We start from the raw sequence: 21,088 nt of genomic DNA, 5'->3' as shown, positions 1-21,088 counted from the left end.
GGACTTTGGACCCTTGTGCAACAAGAGCAGCTTATCTTGTTCCACTTGATCAAAAACATTTCATAATGCTGTTGCTTTCCGAAAGGTCACCTTGAAATCTCTCCCTTGCTCGAAGCATCCTGAATCTTCCTTAGCCTAATAGAAACATTCTGGAAATCTGAGTAAACTGGCCTTGCTCAGCCTTGTTCCCTCTCTAAGAAAATTGCATCTCGCCTCTCTGTAGCAAGACTCTGTGTAAAAAGAGTGATTCCCCTTTCTTGCTCGCTCACCATCTGGGCAGTGGTCACACCCCAGCAACTCCTGGCCTAACCAGTTCACCCCGGAAGTCCTGGCTCCTGCAGATGTCTCTGCAGGGAGATGGATTCTCAGTGGTCATTGAGGATTGCCTAAGGGGTTTTGCCATAGCTTTCCAGTGCCCTGGCTGTTCTGCTGGGCACTGATCACCCCTGCACTCAGCTCTTCTCAGGTGGTGGCTCTGTGGCCCCCTGGGCTCAGAGGCTCCCTACTTTGGTGGCCGCCATCATAAGTCTTCCAATGCTCCAGGTAACTTACGGTCCAGGGCGGCATGGAGACCTGCCCTCTCCCCTCTCTTAGCTTGATGCCCTGCTGGAAGTGACCCAGGGCAATGCTGTGTGGGGTCCCAGTGTGGGGCAGCTGTCCCGAAGCTGCTGTGCCGGGTGTGATCTTCGTCTCGCACAGAGCACTGTGTAGTGGTCGGCCGTGTTAAAGAAATTGGTGACACTTGTTTTGGGGACTTTGCAGTAAGAGAGCAAGCTCAACTTCAAGTTCAATAAGGAGAAGTGGGAATTTAGAACTGAGGGCCAGAGAGAGGCGGAGATGGGCTAAGAGGTCAAGAGATTCTTTGATCAACTGACCTAACAAGAGTTTTTCTGAAGACGGACCAGGTGAGCAGATCCTGAGCTCAGGGATCTTCCCTAAATGGACTCAGTAGGATTCTTGTGGAAACTGGAATAGAGGGGCCTGGAGGGAGGACAGAGACCAAGGTCAAAGTCTAGTCAGAGGACTCTGAGGAGCCAGAGAGGAGTCAGGTCAAGGAGGGTGTCTGTCCATAGCACGTGACCTGGTGACTCTGGTTTGAACCCTCACTGTGCTGGCTGCGTGACCTGAGGGAGGTCACTTAGCCCTCTGTGTTCTCCTCTGTCCAGTGGGGAGCAGCACTGACCTCCCAAGTGCGAAGGCTGAATTGGTTGTCCCCACTGCTCTGGGCGTGCTCTTTGGGCTTAGAGAAGGCTCCTGGGTTCGGCCGGGACTGTCACACAGGCTCATCTTCTCCCCCGCCACAGAGGGCTTTGTCCCTGGTCCTCTGCTTTACGACAACATTCCTGCCCCCAGGTCACCTCCCATCCAGCCCTCCCCCAGGTCTGCAGCAGAGCTCAGGTGCATCTGTGGTCACCAGGGACTGGAGAAGTTTCTGCTCAGGGGTAGAGAACTTCTCTTCTCAGCCCCATGTCACCTCCACGTTTTGGAGAGGAGTGGGAAGAGGCTCAGAGCGTGAAGCCACTTGCTCAAGCAGACACAGGACTTGGATCAGAGGACACAGTCCAAGCCCAGGTCTGTTCGGGGCTCCTGTGTCCTCTCTTCACCAGCCCACGGGGCATCCCAACATGGCAGCTTGACATATGTGAGTCTCGGGTGGACGTGTAGACACGATGCTGCTGTCTCAGTAGACTGTCCTTCTGTGGTGTCTGTCCTCTTGGCCAGATCCTCCCAATCCCAGCCCTCTCCGTGTATGCCGTTCACATCCCCTGTGTGAAGTGGTGCTGTGTTTGCATTCACAGATCCTCACCTGCAATCCCTGCCTGCCTCCCCTTCCTCCTCAGGTCTCCAGCCCACCTCCCCAGACCCTTTACTCTGAGGACCTGGAGCTCATCTCACACCCTCCACCACCTCCTGTTGGACTGTCCATAGCACAGAGACAGCTCATCCCTGTTGTCCCTCCTCAGCAACTTGCTTTGGACACAGGATTAGAATTCCACACCACCAATACCTCCGCTCAGAAAGGGGCTCCTGCTCCCAGCCTGGCCCTGACAGCTCCCATGGGTGGTGAGGATGGCATGCACCTGACCCAGCAGCCCTGACTCCCGAGTCAGCTCTGGCTGTACCAGGAGCTTTCAACTTCAAGGTTGCTTTTTATTTTTTTAAACAGTAACCTCTAAATCCCTTTGCAGGCTGCAGGGACTCATGAGTTTTTATTTAGGATGTGTTCGCCCTGGTTCATTGCCTTCAGACTTATTATCTCAAATTTGTCTGCATTATACTGCCTCTGACTGGCTGAGTCACCTGCAGTAACCCAGGCCACTTCCTCCCAATACATCTCTGGTCAGGGCCACGGTGCCTCTCTGTTCCCATCAGAGCAATTCCTGGGGCAGAGCCGGTGAGGGAGATTACCTTTGCCCAGGACAGGCTGTGGGGACTGAGACGGGGTTCTTCAGGGCCTCTCTTTCTGCTTGTTTGCTGGTATATGAAATGGAATTGCCAGTTAACTGGTGGAGTGATTGTAGGAACCAAATAAATAGAGTTGCCTCTTAGCATCTATTTATGGGAGGATTGGTTGCAGGTCCCCCCTGCATACCAAAATCTGTGGATGCTCAAGTCCCCTGCATAAAAGTGGTGCCGTGTTTGCACTCACAGATCCTGGTTTTGTACTTTAAATCATCTCTAGGTTACTTGCAATACTGAACACAATGCAAATGCTCAGAAATAGTTTTTATTCTGTTTCCTTTAGGGACTAATGACAAAAAAAATCTTATACATGTTCACTACAGATGGACTATTTCTGGATATTTTCAACCTGCAGCTGGTTGAATCCACACACTCTTCAGCACATAATAAATGTTACTTAAGTACTTGCTAGCTGTCTTTCTTGCTATAACAACTGGCCAAGAAGCTATAGCCAAGAAAAATCCAAGAGTCACAGAAATATAAAATAATGGTCACCATTACCACACAACCACCGAGTCCTAAGTACTGTGTGCTAAGTATCTCATTTTTCAACAGGAAAAGCTTCTATTTTCCGCACACTGACTTTTTAAATTTTTTAAAAAAGATGCATACCAATTGCCAGTGAAAAGACCCAGAACAAAATACTGTATATAACAGGAAGCTAAGAGTGTCTAGAGGGTGTCTCTAATATAGGATAAAAAGTTAATAAATCTATCCAACAGTGGCACAGCTGAGTGAAGGATCAAATCATGTCTGTATCCCACCCAGAAAACCACCCTTCAAATCTCAACGTTTGTCTCTCCAGACATTATTTCTGTGCATGTGATTATAGTCCTTCTCATTCTTGTTAAGAAGTACAATCACATTGTACCTGATGACTTGTGAATCACTCTTTATTCCCCTTACCACTTATCATTGTCCTATTTCCTTGTTTGTGACTCAGGTAGGAAAAGTATATAGTGGGCAGACTAGACCAGAAGGAGAGGCATTTTTTTAAGTTAGAGTTATTAACTGTCTACTTAAAATGGCAATATAGAATTTTAGTTTTAAAAACAGAGGCATATGCTATACCAGAGATCACTGTGCTATTTGAATAAGTTCCTGCTTGATCTCGCTCTCTCTCTCTCTCTCCCCCCCTCACTCACACACACACACACACACACACACACACACACACACACACACACACTGGGTGTTAACACCCTTGATCCCCTGCAGGCTATTCCATTAAATGGATGAACTACGTTGTTTTCAATTCCCTTTTGATCAATATTTAGGCTACTGCAAAATTTTGGCCCATTCAATTGACAAGCCTCAAGTTCCTGACTTTCCCAACAACTGCTCCTAACCCTGCCCTGAGAGTCCCCTCTGCCCTTCCCCTGTGGGCTTCCCCAGGAGATCTGTAACCCTGATCAGACAGACACACTGGGCAATTGCAAGTCCCCTCTTGGTTCTCGCGCCTCCGTCTTGGTCACTTGGAAACTCCCAGCTCATGTACTCCTGAGGATGCTCCCCACGTCTGCCGTTCTCCTGGGGAAGCTGAAACTTGAGGGAGCAGGTGGTCCTCGCCTCCTCTCTGCCCTGGTCAGTCTGCATGGCCAGAGCATCCGTCTAGCTCAGTAGCTCCGGGGCTGGCCAGCAAGCGGGCAGGAAGGCTGGTCCCCCTGTCTGCAGGGTGCTTCCTTTGTCTCCCTCACGGCCACAAGGAGTAGAGTCTCTGGGGAGGTGAGAGGAGAGAGGGGGCATCTTTCTTCACCAACCTGTGTTGGGTCTGCTCAGTGTCCTAACCCATGGTCTGATTCACTCATGAGAGCCAACTCTTGGCATCTCTTGCAAACTCCATATTCAGTGGCCGAACACTGGAAGTTCAAAATCAGCCCCAGTGGGAATATTTACACGATGGAAATTGGCATTGTCTGACAAATCGCCTCCATTTCCCCCACCCGAGAGCTGATCACTGAGCATTCAGCCATGCACCACTGCCCCTAAACTTTACAAGATGAACCTGGCCCCAAATCAGTGGCCATGGTATTTAAAGTGTGGGATGCTCGCTAACTTTTGTTCTCAGTCTTTAGAGACCAATTATAGAAAAGAGACCAGACCATCATAACTTATCATCTCATTTTATAAACAGTGCTTCAATGAGCACTTTTTATATTTAACTTCCCATCTGAGTGATTATTTTCTTTGGCTAAATTCCTAGAAGTAGAAATGCTGAATCCAAAGGTGTATCTAGTGGAAGGTTCCAGAGACACGTGGTTCAAATACCCTTCAAAAAATATGCACCTATTTAAACTCCCATCAGCAATGTGCCTGGGCTACTGGATCTCTGTCACAACTAAATTTTGTGATTTAAACATGTATTTTTTAGTCTCTTGGGCAAAACATGTATTTAACTTTCATCTCTATTTTTGACTCCCAATGTTTGGATAATTTTCTAGAGTAGTCATTTATAAATAGCATTTCCTAAATTAACTCTTCTGTCATGAATTTTCAAGAAGGCAGGTCAGTAAGACAGCAACTGGGGGATGGGGCGGGGGGGCTTCTCTGCTCATCAAGCTGCCCCCAGTTTATCCACCCCTTGTGCTCTGTGGGGACAGAGCATCGAGATCTGCAAGGCTTGGAGGTGCCTTCTTAGAGGCTACACTTTAATTAAAACCTTTCTGAGATGATACATTATCTATAAAAGCAACTGGGTTAGAATATCGATTTTCCTGTGTGGTTCCAGAAATCCCAAAGGAAGTCTCATTCCACCACCTGCGGCTTTCCCATCAGGGCACAGGGCACCTGCAAGTGGCTTGCGGACTCGCCCATGCTCCTGCTGTGTCCCCAGGGCCCGGGGAGCATGCAACCCTGGGCAGGTGTGCACAGACCTTTACTCAGTGAACAAGCAAGCTGAGGACGTGGGTGAGCAGGGACTCCTCACTGATCATCAGCAGCAGCAGAACAGGAGTCCCCAGGTGCCACGCCAAGGTCAGCATTCTTTGTCTTCTGATACCTCCTCCCGCACCTACACTTGGTTTTTCCATTTGTTCTTTTGTCTGTCTATAAATAGTCCCCATGCACAGTCAGCCACCGGGAGGGACTTGCGTAACCTCCTATTTGGGGATTTCTTCATCCATCTCTGCTGCCATCTCCCCCAGACTCCTGGCTCCCCGATGGGAGGGACTCCCGCTTGTTTATTGTGGCAGTGGCCACCACATGTAGCCCAGTGCCAGGCCCATAGCAGGGCATTTGTTAAGGGAACAGGTGCATCTTTGAGGGAACAGTGGCTGAGCAGCCCCCGCACACAGCGCTGGTGCTGCTGGGATTGCAGAGGTGGATAAAAGCAGCCCTTGATCCTCAGTGTCGTGCTGTCTACTTGGGAAACTATCAAATAAATCTTTGCCCTTAGGGATCCGCAGACAGTCGAGTCCTTTCCTGACCCTCCTTCACGCAGATGTGCAGACCAGACAGAGATCCACATGTGCCATGGAAACTCAGCAAACCCACAGGTAGCCCTCCAGCTGCCCCGGGCACGCACATCTGCACGGCTGGCCCCCGTCTGAGCCAGAAATAAACAGGTGGCAGCATTTGCAGCTCAGACTGGGTGGTGTCCTCTGAGTTCAAAGGAGTTTATTAATTTCAGCCTCTTCATGTGGAACTCACACAGCCTCCTGGAGGAAATATCCATAGCAACTGCGGTAAATGGAAGAAAGAAGATGTTAACCTTTCAGAGTCTGCTGCCCACTTCTGTGTGACCCTCCACCTGTTTACAGCAGTTCTCAGAATCTGGGAAACAGTGGAAAACAGCTGCACTGGGGGCGGTAAAGGCTGGGATGGGGGTGTCCTTGTCCAGGAGCTGGGCCCTTCATGGGTACTCAGCTACGGGGGCGTGTGGTACCAGCTGGGGAGTGGCTGGAGGTGGCGGGAGGTGCTGGCTGATGCAGGGACTGGGCTCAGCTTTGCCCCCCAGCTGCAGGCTGAACTTTTCGAAATTACCAAAAGGTCTCACTGCGGGTCCTGCTGCCTCCAATCTGACCTTTATAGTAAGAGTGAAAAATGTTCACTGCTACCTCTTTGGGTCCAGAATGGATTGTTCCTTCCAGCAGGTCAGCAGTTTCCACTCACAGCCTGACCTGGGGCAAGCCCCATCCATTTCCTGATCTCATTCGGGAAAGCCCTTCTTTGCAGCCAGAGGGTGGGAAGCCTCCTGGGTGCAGCCCAGGAAGAGAGAAGATGCCGCATGCTCTGCTCTCAAGAGATGACGGGTGGACGGGAGAGGTCGGGGGCCATCAGACCCAGAGTCAGATCTTGAGTCCGTTCACACACTTACTCGTATCTTTATTCAATTTTTCTCTCTCTAAGTGTCTGTCATTGTCTGGCAAAGGGACACGATGGCACAGACTTTTTGACCATTGGGCAGAAGAAGGAAACCATGCCTGCAGGCAGATTAGAATTAGTGCTTGTAGATAGTAGGTGCTCAGTAAGTAGGATTTACTTCATTTATACCTACTTTGCTCAGTCTACTCCCCTCCACTCTCTGCCCATTGCAGACCCTGAGGGGCTCCCTGGGTGGGCGGCAGATCAGATGAGCACACACACAGTTGTGTGGCCACTAGGAGAGGGGCAAATTCTGAAGAAGGGAGGCAGGCACTCTTCCTGGGTAAGGTGACGTTACTCCAGGTTGTGGTGACCACACAAGGAAGGAACCCATTTCCTGCAGATCAGTTTGTTCTCCAGGGGACATTTGGAAGTATCCCCAGTTGTCACAAGCCCAGGGATGGGGCTGCTGTCCTTCAATGCAGAGGGAAGCTTCTCCCTAACCAAGAATGATCCAGACCAAAATGTCAATGGCACCAAGGCCAAGCAGCCCTGCTGTGTCCTTCACCATAATGATTCCCATCACCTACTACTGTGTGTTAAGCACTGCATTAGGGCCTTCTGTATGCATTATCCCATTTAATCCTTGGAACCAGCCTATGGGATAATTCTCAGTGACTTCATTTCAAAGCTAAGGAAGCTGAGGCTCAAGACCTTCAGGAATCAAAAGTCAAGTTTGGAATTTGGATTCCCCAGACTCCAAGTCCCAGTTTTATTTTTGACCCCACTATGCTGTCTCAAATCCTTTACTGGGAAAAGACCTGGGGTTGCCCAGACGTCTGTCATGCAGAGAGGTGTAGGGATTTGGCTCCACATGATTACAGCTGTCTTGGTCTTGTCCACCTCGTTCCCTGCCAGGTGACCCTGGCATGTATCCAAAGCCCTACAGGACAAGTGAAGTCACTGAGACTGTCACTGAGTGTGCTATACTACCTGCACATGCCCAGCCTGTTTGTTAACTGACGCATGCTCATGGCTTTCAAGAATGGCCAGGTACCCTCTGGTTGGCCCCAGCCCATCTCTGCTCCTTTTGCATATAAAGCCCTTCGTCCTTCCTTGATATGCAGGAATACACCTGTCTTACTACCTCCCAAGGCACATTCCTGCCAAGTCCCCAGGAAATCACACCTTGTGCACACCTGGGGCTGTCTCTTTCTCTGGTCTCACTGTGGAATCCTTTGGGGTCCAGTTTCCACACGTGGGGGCCATGCTTTTCCAAAACAGGTGGTCAGACTAGCTTAAAAATTCAGAAGGGCTGAAGAAGGGCTACCGCTGTGTTGATGGTGCTCCTGGCGCTGTCCCCAGCCAAGGAGGACACATAGAGTCCAGCTTCTACTGTGGATGGGTGAGTGGGGGAGAGAGAAGGGGAAGCCATCAGCCCTTCCTCCCTCCTCCCCAGGTCCTGATGCAGGTTCTGCTCCTGCTGCTGCTGCTGATGCCACCTACTGCCACACAAACTGCCACCCAACTAACAACTCTGAGCACTCACGCACACCCTCATGTACCCAACAGTATCTAAGTCTTCTGCAACACACTGAAATAGGTATGATTGTTTCTTTTTTTAGGGGGGTACTGGGGATTGAACTCAGGGGCACTTGGCTACTGAGCCACATCCCCAGCCCTATTTTGTATTTTATTTAGAGACAGGGTCTCACTGAGTTGCTTATTGCCTTTCCATTGCTGAGGCTGGCTTTGAACTCAAGATCCTCCTGCCTCAGCCTCCCAAGCTGCTGAGATTTCAGGCCTGCACTACTGCACCTGGGAGGCATGGTTGTTTCTATGTCATGACATTAAGGCTAGAGAGGGTCAAACATGAGAGACTGACAGGGATGGTAACTGGACCCATGTTATTCTCAGTGATTCTCAACTCTCGCAGTTCCCCTGTCCCCACCCTGGGTGATTGTTTTGTTACATCTGGGTGGAGTACGTGTGCTACTGATATCTCTGAGGGACAGGTCAGGGGTGCTGCTCAACATCTCAGGAGGCACAGGATGGATCCATCTCTCTGGAATATTTTGGCCCACTGCCAGTTGTGGTAAAGTGCAGAACCCTGACCTCGACTTCAGAAGCCCCCGCTGCTGACATTCTGCTCTGGGCCCTTTACCTCCTCAGCATGTGGTAGGTTTGCAGGTTTCTGGGTTGTGTTGAGTAAATGTTTATTTAAAGTTTCCTAAGAACAGAGAATGCCTTGCCTCATGCCTGGAAGAACAGGAGAACAGCTTGAAAGTTAAAAATTCATTTTTGATTCACTTTTAACAATGAGATGACTTTTGTGACAAGATTCTGGGAAAAGCCAAGACCAAATCCATCTGTTTATTCTGTTCAAGGGTGCTTTCTTTTTTTTTTTTTTAAAGATGGAAATTGGGAAGGCTAGCGGTGAGGCCTAGTGAAATATTCATGACCCTCATCTAATTTCTAACTCAATTAAAAGGTGCTAATGTAGTTAACTGTGACAACAATTATTTTTGTTAATGAATACATTTAAATGCTTAACAGCAGAGGTGATAAGGAGTGCCCAAAAGACCTAGCCACAAACTTGAATTTCAAATTGGCTTCAGAAGTTTAAAGTTTGTTTTCACAAAGCTTCTAAACCAAATTCTGAATTTGCAAAATGGATATTTTCAGGATTAGCTATTCAGTTTCAACAGGAGTCTCCCATTTTCTGAAGGATTCAAGACGGGATTCTTTTAAAGTGCAAGTTCTTCAGTTGCATTTGAAATAGGATTTGATTTATAAAAATTCAAATTATACTGACTTTGCAAGATTCCAAGGACAAGAAACTGGGCAAGTACCAGCACTGGTTGCTGAGCATGTCACAAGACTGTTGCAGGAACGAGAGGTTATGTTCTAGAAGCCCTTTTAAAGAGGAATTTTATGGCATCTCTCTTTTTTTTTAAGAGAGAGTGAGAGAGAGTGGGGGGACAGAGAGAGAGAGAGAATTTTTAACATTTATTTATTTTTTCTTAGTTCTCGGCGGACCCTACATCTTTGTATGTGGTGCTGAGGATTGAACCCGGGCCGCACGCACACCAGGCAAGCACGCTACCGCTTGAGCCACATCCCCAGCCCCTTATGGAATCTCTTCCTAAAATTTCATTTGGTCCTGTAGGGTAGCTGGGTGCACCTCAGCGACGCATTGGAGCTGGTATACCAGATGTCTAGACTTTGTCTCTAGTCCTTACATGGCATTTAAAGCATGTACCTGATATTGTCTCATTTTAATCAGAGCCATAAAAATGTGAAATTGCCTATTTTTAATTTTACAGTGTTTGCATGACTTTTAAAAGATGGATTTCTGGCTTCTGGATGAAAAATGTCTTTTTTTTGAAGTTCTTGGGTCTGGCTTTCTCTGTTTTGTTAGCAGTTAATAGCCACAGTGTTGGGGACACCTTCTTTGTAGCCAGCAAACCTAGTTTTAACACAAATCCTGCCACTCACCAGCTGTGAAGTTTGGGGAAAGTCATTTAACCAGTTGGAACCACTTTTTTCATCTATGAAGAGAGAGCTGTAATATCTTGCAACCTTGTCAGGGTATTGGGACAGGTCAGAGTGATAATAGATTATAAGAGTTAGGAGCATCTTGACATATACTTGCTCAACACACATCACTGGTGGGAGTGGGAGTGGGAGTCATTGCTGTTGTGGTTGAGTCCCAACATACTTTCATTTCAACACCCCCCCAGTTGGTGAGAGTGGTGATGTCATTCCTATTTTACTGATAAGGACACTGAGACTCAAAGAATCTTGGCTACTTGCCCAGAGTCATGCGATTGGTAAGGGGTGGCATTATTATCACTCTTGCTTCCTACAAGATTCACTCATTCCTATCTTTACCCAATGGCTGAGTCTCTTAAGGTATTGCAGAAAACAGGACGAGAAGGTGGCAGAGACACATCTACCAGAGCTGCCTTTGAAGATGTTTAGAGAAAGATTGGAAGTACTAGTTTCTATATGTGTAGACCCCACTCAAAACATAAAGACCTTTTAGATTTTAAGGTAACTGTTCCTAAATCCAACCCTTCCAAGGCTTGTTAAGAACTGAAAGTGCTAAGTTCCAGTTAGCAATAGAGAGATAAGAGATGGGGCAAAGACTTGAGTATTTGGTGACACTGATTCTGTAAGATAAATGAGCAGAGGGCTTCTAGTTTATACCCTGAGAATACCAGGAGTACCAGAGCTTCTCCTAGGGATCCCAGGGAAGGGAAAGCTACATGATGTTTGTGTTAATCAGCTTTTTGTTGCTGAGACCAAAGTATCTGACACAAACAACTTAGAAGGAGGAAATTCCTATTTTGGCTCCACCTGCTCCACTGCCTTGGGCCTGAGTGAGGCAGAACATCATGGCAGAAGGGTGTAGTGAAGACAAGCTTTCAGCTATGGTTGCCAGGAAATGGGGGAGGGAGGGTCAGAGAGAGAGGGAGAGAAGGAAAGAAGGGACCAGGGACAGGAGACAGTCCCCAAGGGGCAAACTCCAGTGACCTGCTTCCTCCAGTCATGCCCACCTGCCTATCATTTCTATACCTCCCAGTGTGCATTAAGCCATCGGCAGGTTAGGTGATGGTGAAGTCGGCACTTCCATGCTCCAGTCCATTCCTAAAACCTCACCTCTGGGGTGTCCAACAGTGTCTGGCTAGAACTCCAGACAGGAATGCTGGTGGGTGTCGTGGACATGGCCAAAGAGACCCTCAAGAGACACGAGGTGAAGAATTCTGCCAAAGCAATCCATGGAGGAGAGAGATTTAAAAGCCATTCAAATCTCAACCACCCACTAACCTGGAAAAGAGTAGCTGGATGAAAGAAGCCAATCACCAAAGATCTCATTCCATGGTGGAATTCATATGAAAAGTCCAGAGCAGGGAGATGTGTATAGTCAGGAAGAGACGAGTGGTGGTTTAAGGATGGGGAGAGGAGGGTGGGAGCTACAGGTTGCAAGACAGGGTGATGAAAATGTTCTAAAATGAACTGCAGTGATGGTTGCACGGGTCTGCAGGTGAACTAAAAACCCTTAAGATTTGCAAATTATGTGGCAGGTGAATTATATCTCAATAGAACTGCTTTGAAAAAAAAAAAAAACTCACCAGCCCACCTGGGCAAGCCATTACCTAGGCCAAGGGTTTGTTCTCAAAGTCCTTCTCAAAGTCTTCTGTGGTCTTGTTTCTCATCCCACCCAATCCTAGACAAGTTGGTGTTATCCATATGGTCCCCGAGTACATCATGATAAATATCTTGGAAGCTGAAGAGTCTTTTTTTTTCTTTTATGGAGCATGCTGATTTTCTGATCACCGTGATTTGCTTTTGTGTATTCCAGTTATACATTTGAAGGAAATTTATACACCAGCAACCATCTGCTCTCATACTTTGAGCCCACTCTGGGGCTCTCGGGAATGGGGGAGGAAATCACATCAGTGTTCTGTTGAACTCCCCACTGGGCGTCCTTATGGTCCCCAGAAGCTCATTCCCTAGCAAAATCCAGGTGTGACCCCCCAGTTTACCTAGCCCCTCTGAGCCTGTTCTTACATCCACAGAGAGGAGGAACTTATGATACCTGTTGGGTCGTTGTGTAAATGAAATAAGAGGATGTCTATAAATCACTTATCCCAACATGTGGCAGGTACTCTGACATCAAAGCCATTTATCACCATTGCTATGATCGCATTACAGTAGATCCCTGTGAGTGTGCCTTGGCAGGTCAAACTTTTCCATCCTCTTAGGAACCCTACCCTGGAAATCACCCTAGATATACCCATCTTCCTGTGGATTCCTCTTACCTTGAAGAGATTACCATTCTAGCTTGGCCCAGTATTGGGGTCTTAGGAATTTATATGTGACCAAGACCCCTCTGGTGCTGGAATGGTCACTGGAGAGATGCATCTATTTAGAGTTTGCAGACCCATGGACCACTGGGTAGCCAAAGGTGGTTCTTTCTATAATTTCTTCATCTTTGCATTTAGATGGTGATTTTAGAGAGAACCAAGTGAGAGATCTCAAACTGGGGACCCACCACTGTGTTTGTGTCTGTGTGCGAGCGTGTTGTCTACATCTGGACAAGTCGTATTTCACTTCTTGTCTGGATCTGGGAAGCCTCTGGAGAGATGGAGCACTTGGTTCTGCATGGCAACTACCAGCCAGAACTGAGAAGAATCTGCCCACCTCTAAAGGGGCTGCCCCTGCATCAGTGCCCACTGCTTCCCTTCTGCATGACTTATTTATGCTGCCTGTCTGGTGTCTGGATGCATTTAGGTCGATGATCCCCAGACTAAGCCTTTGTGAGCCTCAGGAATGAATTGCTCATACTAGAAGAGAGATCAGCAGGCCTTGTTGGTATCCCTAGAAAACTCACAGTCTGTAAGGCCCAGTAAAGGGATAAAGAAAGGCACTTCATCCAGAAAGTCTTAGGAAAAAGACTCCAGCTAGGATTGCACACTGGCTCCAACCTCATTCCAGGGTGCATGGGGGGTAACTCCCCAGGGGGAACCTGGCTGTAGCTCTCAGGCCCTCCTCCCATCCTACTCAGAAACACACCAGCTCATATTCTAGAATGTCTGACAGAAGCACAAATGAGGTTTATGAACCATTAACCTTAGGTCAGTTTTCCAAAGTCTCCAAACGCATTTTAAAACAATTAATTTCTTTGCTTCATTGGAAACAGGTTGTACATCAGTGCAATTAGGCAGATGCTCGAGGTGAGACATTTCACCAAGATGGATGATGGGCGCCCACCCCAGATTCTTTCTGGGGAAAGAGGAAGTGCATTTCTCACATCCACCCAACCCTGCAGTGTCATGGTCATTTCTAAGCAAGGAATCTTTGCATTTTCCAAGCTCCTTAATTTTGACTGTTATGAGGTATGACTCCTGATTTTTTTCTGTGCTTGTAGGGAGGACAGCTCAGAGGAAATGTATTCAAGGTTAGGAGAAAGATTCCCTTAATTCCCTTTGGTTCTCTTGAAAGTTTCTTTTAGGAATTTGAGTTCTCTGTGGCTTTGTATCAGCAGGTTAGAAAAGAGTTGATGCTGTGATTTACAGGTGGTTTGAGGGTGTCCTCCACGCCCTGGGGTCCATGGGTCAGAAGCTAGGTATTCAGCTTGTTGATGTGGGGAGGAGATGGAGAATTTAAAGGGAGGAGCCCAGTGGGAGGTGCCTGAGTTAGGGAGGGTGCTGCCCTCAGAGAAAGGTCTTGTGGTTCTCATGGAACCCTGGTTGGTTCTAGTGAGAAGGTTGTTTATAAGAGAGTAATAATGCCCTTCCCCACTCTCTGGCTTCCTGTCTCACCATGCACTCTCTCTCTCTCTTGTATGCACTACCATCATGATGTCATCACTGAGATGTGATGCAGCCAGAGGGGACCCTCACCAGAGCCAGGGCCATGCTTTAGATTTTCTGCTTCCAAAACTGTGAGCTCAATAAACCTTTTTTCATCATAAATCACCCAGCCTCTACTGTTTTATTGTAGCAATGGAAAATGGATAATAGGGCTACTGTGCTGGGCATGTGACATGTGTGTGTTGAGAAATGATCCACTTCTTAATTCTAAGGGTTCTCAGAGTAGGAGACAATGGTCAGAGGCCAGTGTGGAAGGAAACGTCCCTCTTGTCCCAGCTTTGCTATTACCATGCTGTGAGGCTGGGATTCAGATTTCCTTCCCAACCCTGACATCCCATGATTTCTTATAAAACTAACTCCGTAAACACAAAACTCTTAAGGAATCAGGTTACAACTTTCCATTCAAGATGGCTGACTGAGCATATCTTGACAGAAGAAATATAAGAGCAGAAATAAATCAACAGCAACACCAGGAAGGGGGAACGTTGCCACCAGCAAGCCAGAAATCTTGAGAAATGTGCAGAATGGGATAAAATATAGGACCTCAGAGGAACAGTGATTCCTTAGCCACCTCCAGGGAACAGTAACCCCAAGGAGCTGGAAGGGGAGACACTTGGAGGCTGAGCTCTTGGAACAAAACCCTGGAGAAGAGGCCAGGTGGAGGCCCGCAGGCTGGGAGAAGCCAGGGCCCAGGGAGAGTCGGAGGGAGTGAGAGAGAGAACAGGGAGGTGGGGTCCCCCTTCAGGAGAGAGGCCATCTGTGGCTCTCACTGCTGGGTTCTCTATGTAAAGTTGGGGCTCGAGTTAGGGTGCGAAGAGAATGGCAGGAACCCTAGCAGAACCCCGCTGAGACAGAATAAAGACCTGGCCAGACTTTATCACACCTCTTCTCCACTCAGAGCAGCCACGTCCTCTGTCCACTGTCTGGATGACAGTGACCATCACATAGTTGGAGAAAAGCATTTCGGCTGCCAACAAATCCGTCTAGACCAGCACTTCACAGCAGAGCAGACTAGTGACAGAAATGCTCCATTCCTCTGCACTGCCCAGGGCTGTGTCCTCTGGCCACCATGGCCCCTGAGCACTAGAAATGTGGCCAGTGCAATGGGGGGACTGAATTTTAACTTCATTCATTTAACTTTAACAAGTTTGTATGGAAATGGAGGTAGCCAGATGTAGCTAGCAGTTAGTTAAACAGCTACCATATTGGACAGCATAGGCCCATCCTCTCCTTTATAATAAAAGCCACCCCACCCAAAACAGTTGAGGAAAACTGAATAACATGAAAGAGGGACAGGAAGCCAAATGCACTGCGATCGAAGCCCTGACGAGACCTAATGCGGGAAACAGAAGATGACTTCAAAGAATGTTAATTAGTACCGTCAGATCTAAGAGGATGCATCGTTGACACGCAATCCTACAGGAATTAATAATATAAGAAACCTTGGAAATTAAAATATGATTGACAACATTAAAAAATAAATAGAATGGCTGAATGACAGAATTAAAAATTAAGTAAAAGAATTGACTTCACGATCCGGAATAGCTGGCCAAAAATATTCTCCCAATTCACGGAGCAATAACACAAAAATTAGAACAGAGAAGCTGACACACGAAGGTCAGGTGCAAGAAACCCAAACTCATCAAGGAGGGATTCTAGAGAGAACTGAACTGAGGAGAAGCCAAAGAAATAATAAGGGGAAATGCAAATAACTGTGCATGAGGTAAACTTCCAATGATGTTATTAAATTAAGGGTTAATAAAGTCACAAAAGCATGGCATAGAATTAAATCCATGCATAAACCAGGCACGATGGCACACGCCTGTAATTCCAGTGGTATTGGAGGCTGAGGCAGGAGGACCTTGAGTTCAAAGTCAGCCTCCATAACTTAGCAAGGCCCTAAGCAACGTAGTAAGACCTTGTCTCAAAATTTTCAAAAGGGTTGGGCATATGGCTGGGTGGTTAAGTGTCCCTGGGTTCAATCCCAGATATTCCCCAAAAAAAGAAGACGATGACAGACTACCTGATCGATGAACTAAACTGTAAAATGGGGAACACTTAAGAAAGTAGGGAACATACATTAAGATGATAGAAATAACACTAACCTACAAAGATTATAGTCAACCACTCCTCCTGATAAAACACAAACACTATTAGGATCTTTAAAAGGGAAATGTACCTACTCTGCTTAGCAGACAGGTCAGAAACAAAGGTTGGGAAAAAGCTATACATGTTGAAATAGGTTGGCAGTTATCTTTCATAAGGAAAGATTTTCTTTTCTTAAAGATTATATGTCCCACTATATTTTATTCTTGTTCTATTAAAACACTCTTGTTTTATTAAATGTTAACCTTAGGTCAGTTGCTAAATTATTTTGAAAATTTTACTCTTGTTGAAAAAAAAAATTGAAGTCTAGCCTCAGGGATATTTGAGTTAGAATGATAAGATATCAAGCTCATGTCAGGAATTTTTAAAATAATGAAACTACTAGTTTTAGATTATGTTCGAGGGCCATAATCACTTTATCCCAATTTTTCATATTGCTGTATTTATGTTTGGGGTATTATGAAAGTCAAACTTAGTAGCTGGAAGGAATTCAAATGAGAAAAAGTTTTTATAAAACATACACACAGCCAATCAGCACTTGAGATTCTGAAGTGGTCCTGAGCATGAGCTCTTCTTACTGAACACTTGGAACACCCATTTCTCTCTCTAGAAAGACTTCTTGAAACATCCGCTGTATCCATCTACTTTTCCTGAAGGTCTGATATTACGCCATGTCTTCCTACAAACATCCATGTTTAAAATAACAATTCTGTAGAATACTCTAGAATGCCAAAACTAAATTACACACTTCATCTAATGACACCCTCTGAGATGAGGAAATCTAGATTGGGAGAGAGCAAGAGGCCTGCCCCAGGTCACACCATGAGTTTGTGGCAAATTCAAGATTAAAACCTCAGTGTAGAAAACCTTTGTTTGTTTGTTTGTTTGTTTTGTTTTGTTTTGTTTCAGGTAATAGAAAAACATTACCCAACCAGCTGAACCTCTCCTCATCAAATTATCTTTATGTCTCATTGGCTCAGCTGGAATCACGTGACCATCCCTGAGCCAATCACGGTGACCGTGGCAATGCATCCTCTGATGAGTCCTATCTGACCCACAGGACCATCTGTAAGACAGCAAGTGGATTCAACTCCACCCAAAATCTATGAATTAAGATTTTGGGAGGAAAGTTTGACCATGAATCTGTGGGTCCCCTAAATAGGAAAAGGGTCTATGTTTGCTGAGAGGCCAGGTGGAGTCTCCTCTCCTGGTCTGGTAATTTCTGGATGCCTCACCACAAAATGTGTTCATTTCTCCTTCACCCTGGTGCTCCCTGTTCCTAGCCCTCGTCTTCCTGTGTCGGGGCAGAAGCAACCAGGTGGGAGAAGCTGGAGGTGGGGGGGCATTCTTGCTTTGCTTTTGTTTTCAGTGCTTCCTGAAGGGCAGCAGTGAAGGATCACAGGTAACCAGCTATTGTTCACTGTTCTGTCATCATCTATTGAAATTCCAAATCAGCAAAAGCAGCTGCCATCTGGAGTGACAATCCTTGGATAAATTAAAGCCTTCCTCGTTTCTGAGCAATGACCCTGTTCCCATCATTGATTGTGAAAAATCAGTGGAGAATATGGAAATGGCGATCATATTATCAACTCTGTTAAAATTGGCCAGCGTATTCCATTCAGGCTGATGTTAATGTAGCTGCTGGTGCTTATGGGATAGTCTTTAGGATCATCAGAGTCAGATCAGAAGGGAAGGGGAGGGAGCCCCATCTTTCTTGACCTTTGGAATGTAGTGGAGAATATGGCACCTGGGGTGATAATCTCAGCCCTACCTACTTTCCACATTGGCTGGCTACGGTGACAAATTCAGACAGCGGCCTGTCCTACAGATATTGCTCATGACAGAAGCCAGTCTTGGAGCACACTTTAGGAAGCCACATACAAAGGTGGCAACAGGTATCCTGGCCTCTCTTGGCTTTGGGGGGGTAACAGGAGACCTCTGTGTTTGTGATTGTTCAACACCCAGGACCTCCTCCTGGAAAAAGACACCCTCCCTCATCACATTCCTAAAGGATTTATATTTTCCTGGCTATAGCCAGGTATTGTTTTGTTTCGTATTTTGCTTCTTTTAAAAAAAAATTGGTTTTCAATGGCAAAATAATAATTATATCTATTTATAGAGTACAATGTGATGTTTCAATACATGCATTTATTGTGGAATGATCAAAAACAGGCAACCATGTGTTTTGGATGAACTTGAAATCATAGTATTTTGCCTATACAACATATGACCCAGAACTAGATAAGCACAAATATCTATTCTTTCTTGTTGTGATGATTGGACTCAAGCTGGACCAATAAAACTCATTCTCGGATTTTTATACAGACAACCACTAGGAAAATTTATCTTTTTTCTTTAAGTTTGAGGTTATACATTTCTGACTCCACAGATCTTTATTTGTTGGTGATTATGGGGGTGGAGGGGACACAAGAATAAGAACATGAGAGAAAGAAAAAGTGGCCCAGTACCAAGCACAGAGTTGGTACTCACTTAATTTGTGAATGGATATTTAGTAAATGTAAAACGTGCTCATTAAAAGAAATAATTTGGAAATGACAGGAAGAAAAAAATGTCACCCAGAGTCCTATACATGCTCATTAAAGGAAATAATTTGGAAATTACAGGAAGAAAAAAATGTCACCCAAAGGTGGCCACCATGACAGTTTGTAAAATCTGCTTCCGTGATAAATTGGACTTCAGGCAATAAATCCTGAGCAAGATAAGGGAGGAGTGTGAAGGCCAAATTCCTGTACCTCAACAACAGCTCTTCGGATAAATGAAGGAAAGAAGTCATAAGGAAGTAAATTGCTGAAAATTGCCTAAGTGGCATTTTATTTATTTTTTATTAGTGCATTACAGTTATACTTAATAGTGGGTTCATCTTGACATAATCATACATGCATGGAATAGAATTTATGCCATTTCAGTCCAACTACTTCTTCTTTCCCTACCTCTCTCCTTCCTCCATCCTTCTTCTTCTCCTCTACTGGTCTTCCTTCTATTTATTTATTTATTTATTTAAATTGGTGCTTTATAGGTATTTAGTGGTATTTTAAAGCATCCCCTTTTCTTCCTAAATGTGTTTCCCATTCTTAATGAAAGAGTCAGTGTTACTAAGGTTTGGTTTGCTGAAGTAACAACCATCCCCATGCCACCTGTTCAAAATCTGAGTATTCTAATCTTTAATGGTCTTGTTTTGGAGTAACTTAGGCCCTTTGGCTCTGTGAATTCAGGAATTTAGTCAAGTAAGGCAAGTTGCCCTCAGCTATGTCTTGGATTATTGCTTCTTTCCTAACCATTTCAAGTATTTTTCTCAGAAATAATTTAATTTTTTAGGCTTTCCATTCACTTCCTACTCATTCTGTCATTGGTTTTGTCTTTTGCCAGCCTGGTACACCTCCATTTCTAATTCCATGTTTCCCACTCTGTCCGTCCCGGTCTTTAAATGTGGTTTTCATTTTGCGATGGTACATTCTAATTTCCAGGCCACCCCCTCTAACCCCAGGTAATGCAACTTTTATCATATTGTCTTTTGGCTTGACCTGCTATCCCTCAGTAGTGCTTTGGTTCCTGTTTTATAATGATTTTGTCTGTTCAGTTGTTGTATATATTTCAGTTTTTCTCTCCATGTCCTCCTCCACACCCTTCGACCATGGTGTCTGCCTCACCTGGTGCCCAGAACAACAGACGCCATCTATGGACAGACCCTTGGAAACCAGGAGCACCAAATAAACCTTGCCTCCTCTAAAACTGTGCTTGTCAGGTCTTTTGATCATGGTGGTAGCATTTTCTCCTCTGGTTTCTACTACTCTCTGTAGGATATTTTACGGATCTAATGTTTTTCTTTTCTCAAACTTCAACCAGGAGAGAACCATCCACACTTAATGTATACAAACAGAAAAAAATGCATGGATTTTATATAGATCCTTTCTCTTTATCTGGGTGCTGTTAAGTCAGTTTTCCAGAAAAAAATACACACACACACACACACACACACACACACACACATATTTTTTCATTCCTTACCTAGCACTGCTACACTGAAAGAAGCGTCTTCTCTTTCACCACCTCTTACACAGGAGGTGAATCATCTGGCAGCTTTTTACAGCACAGATTGCTGGGCCCCATCCAAGACTTTCAGGTGCTCCAGGTCTGGGGTGAGGCCTGAGAATGTGCACTTCTAACAAGGGACTAGGGGACACTGATGGTGCTGTTGCAGGGACCACACTTTGAGAACCACCCTTCTGGGTGCCTTTCTGGCTCTCTGCAGGTTGAAACAATAGGCGTATGAAGAAGACACAATCCCTGGCCTGCCTTGATGGAACAGGGGCTCCACAATGTGTCTAGCGGGATGCTTGGGCACACATTTTCAGTTTTGTTAGTCCTGGTAGTGGGGGCATCTCTCTGATTCTGACAACAGGTCCAGCCCGAGTCCTTGTGGAGTAGAATGGCCAAACCAGATTTTTTCCTTCTTTAGCTAAAGGAACCAGCAGCTGCTCCCTATTCTGGTGTGGACAGAAGGTCAATTTGGAGCAGATGTTAGTGTGCTCTCTTTAATATGCAGATAGATGCTGAGCAGACCGGGATTGGAGGGCTATTTTGAGGAGACCTTGGGTTTGAATAGAGAAGCTACCTACACACTCTGCTCGGCTTGTAAAGAGGAGAAGGCCAATTTGCACATGGAGGCCAGGGTGTTTGTAGGAAGAAGATGTCCTTAACCTTCCCAGAGAACCTGCGAGTGCTACCTAGGAAGCTCTCCCAGAGAGCATGGGCGTGGACCTGGCCAAGGCTCTGTCAAACAACACCGTAATGGAGCCCTTAAAGAGAGTGATCAT

The sequence above is a fragment of the Urocitellus parryii genome, chromosome 5 (assembly GCF_045843805.1).
Source record: "Urocitellus parryii isolate mUroPar1 chromosome 5, mUroPar1.hap1, whole genome shotgun sequence".
In the NCBI taxonomy this organism is placed as follows: Eukaryota; Metazoa; Chordata; class Mammalia; order Rodentia; family Sciuridae; genus Urocitellus; species Urocitellus parryii.
Note: the sequence above shows the minus strand (reverse complement) of the source record.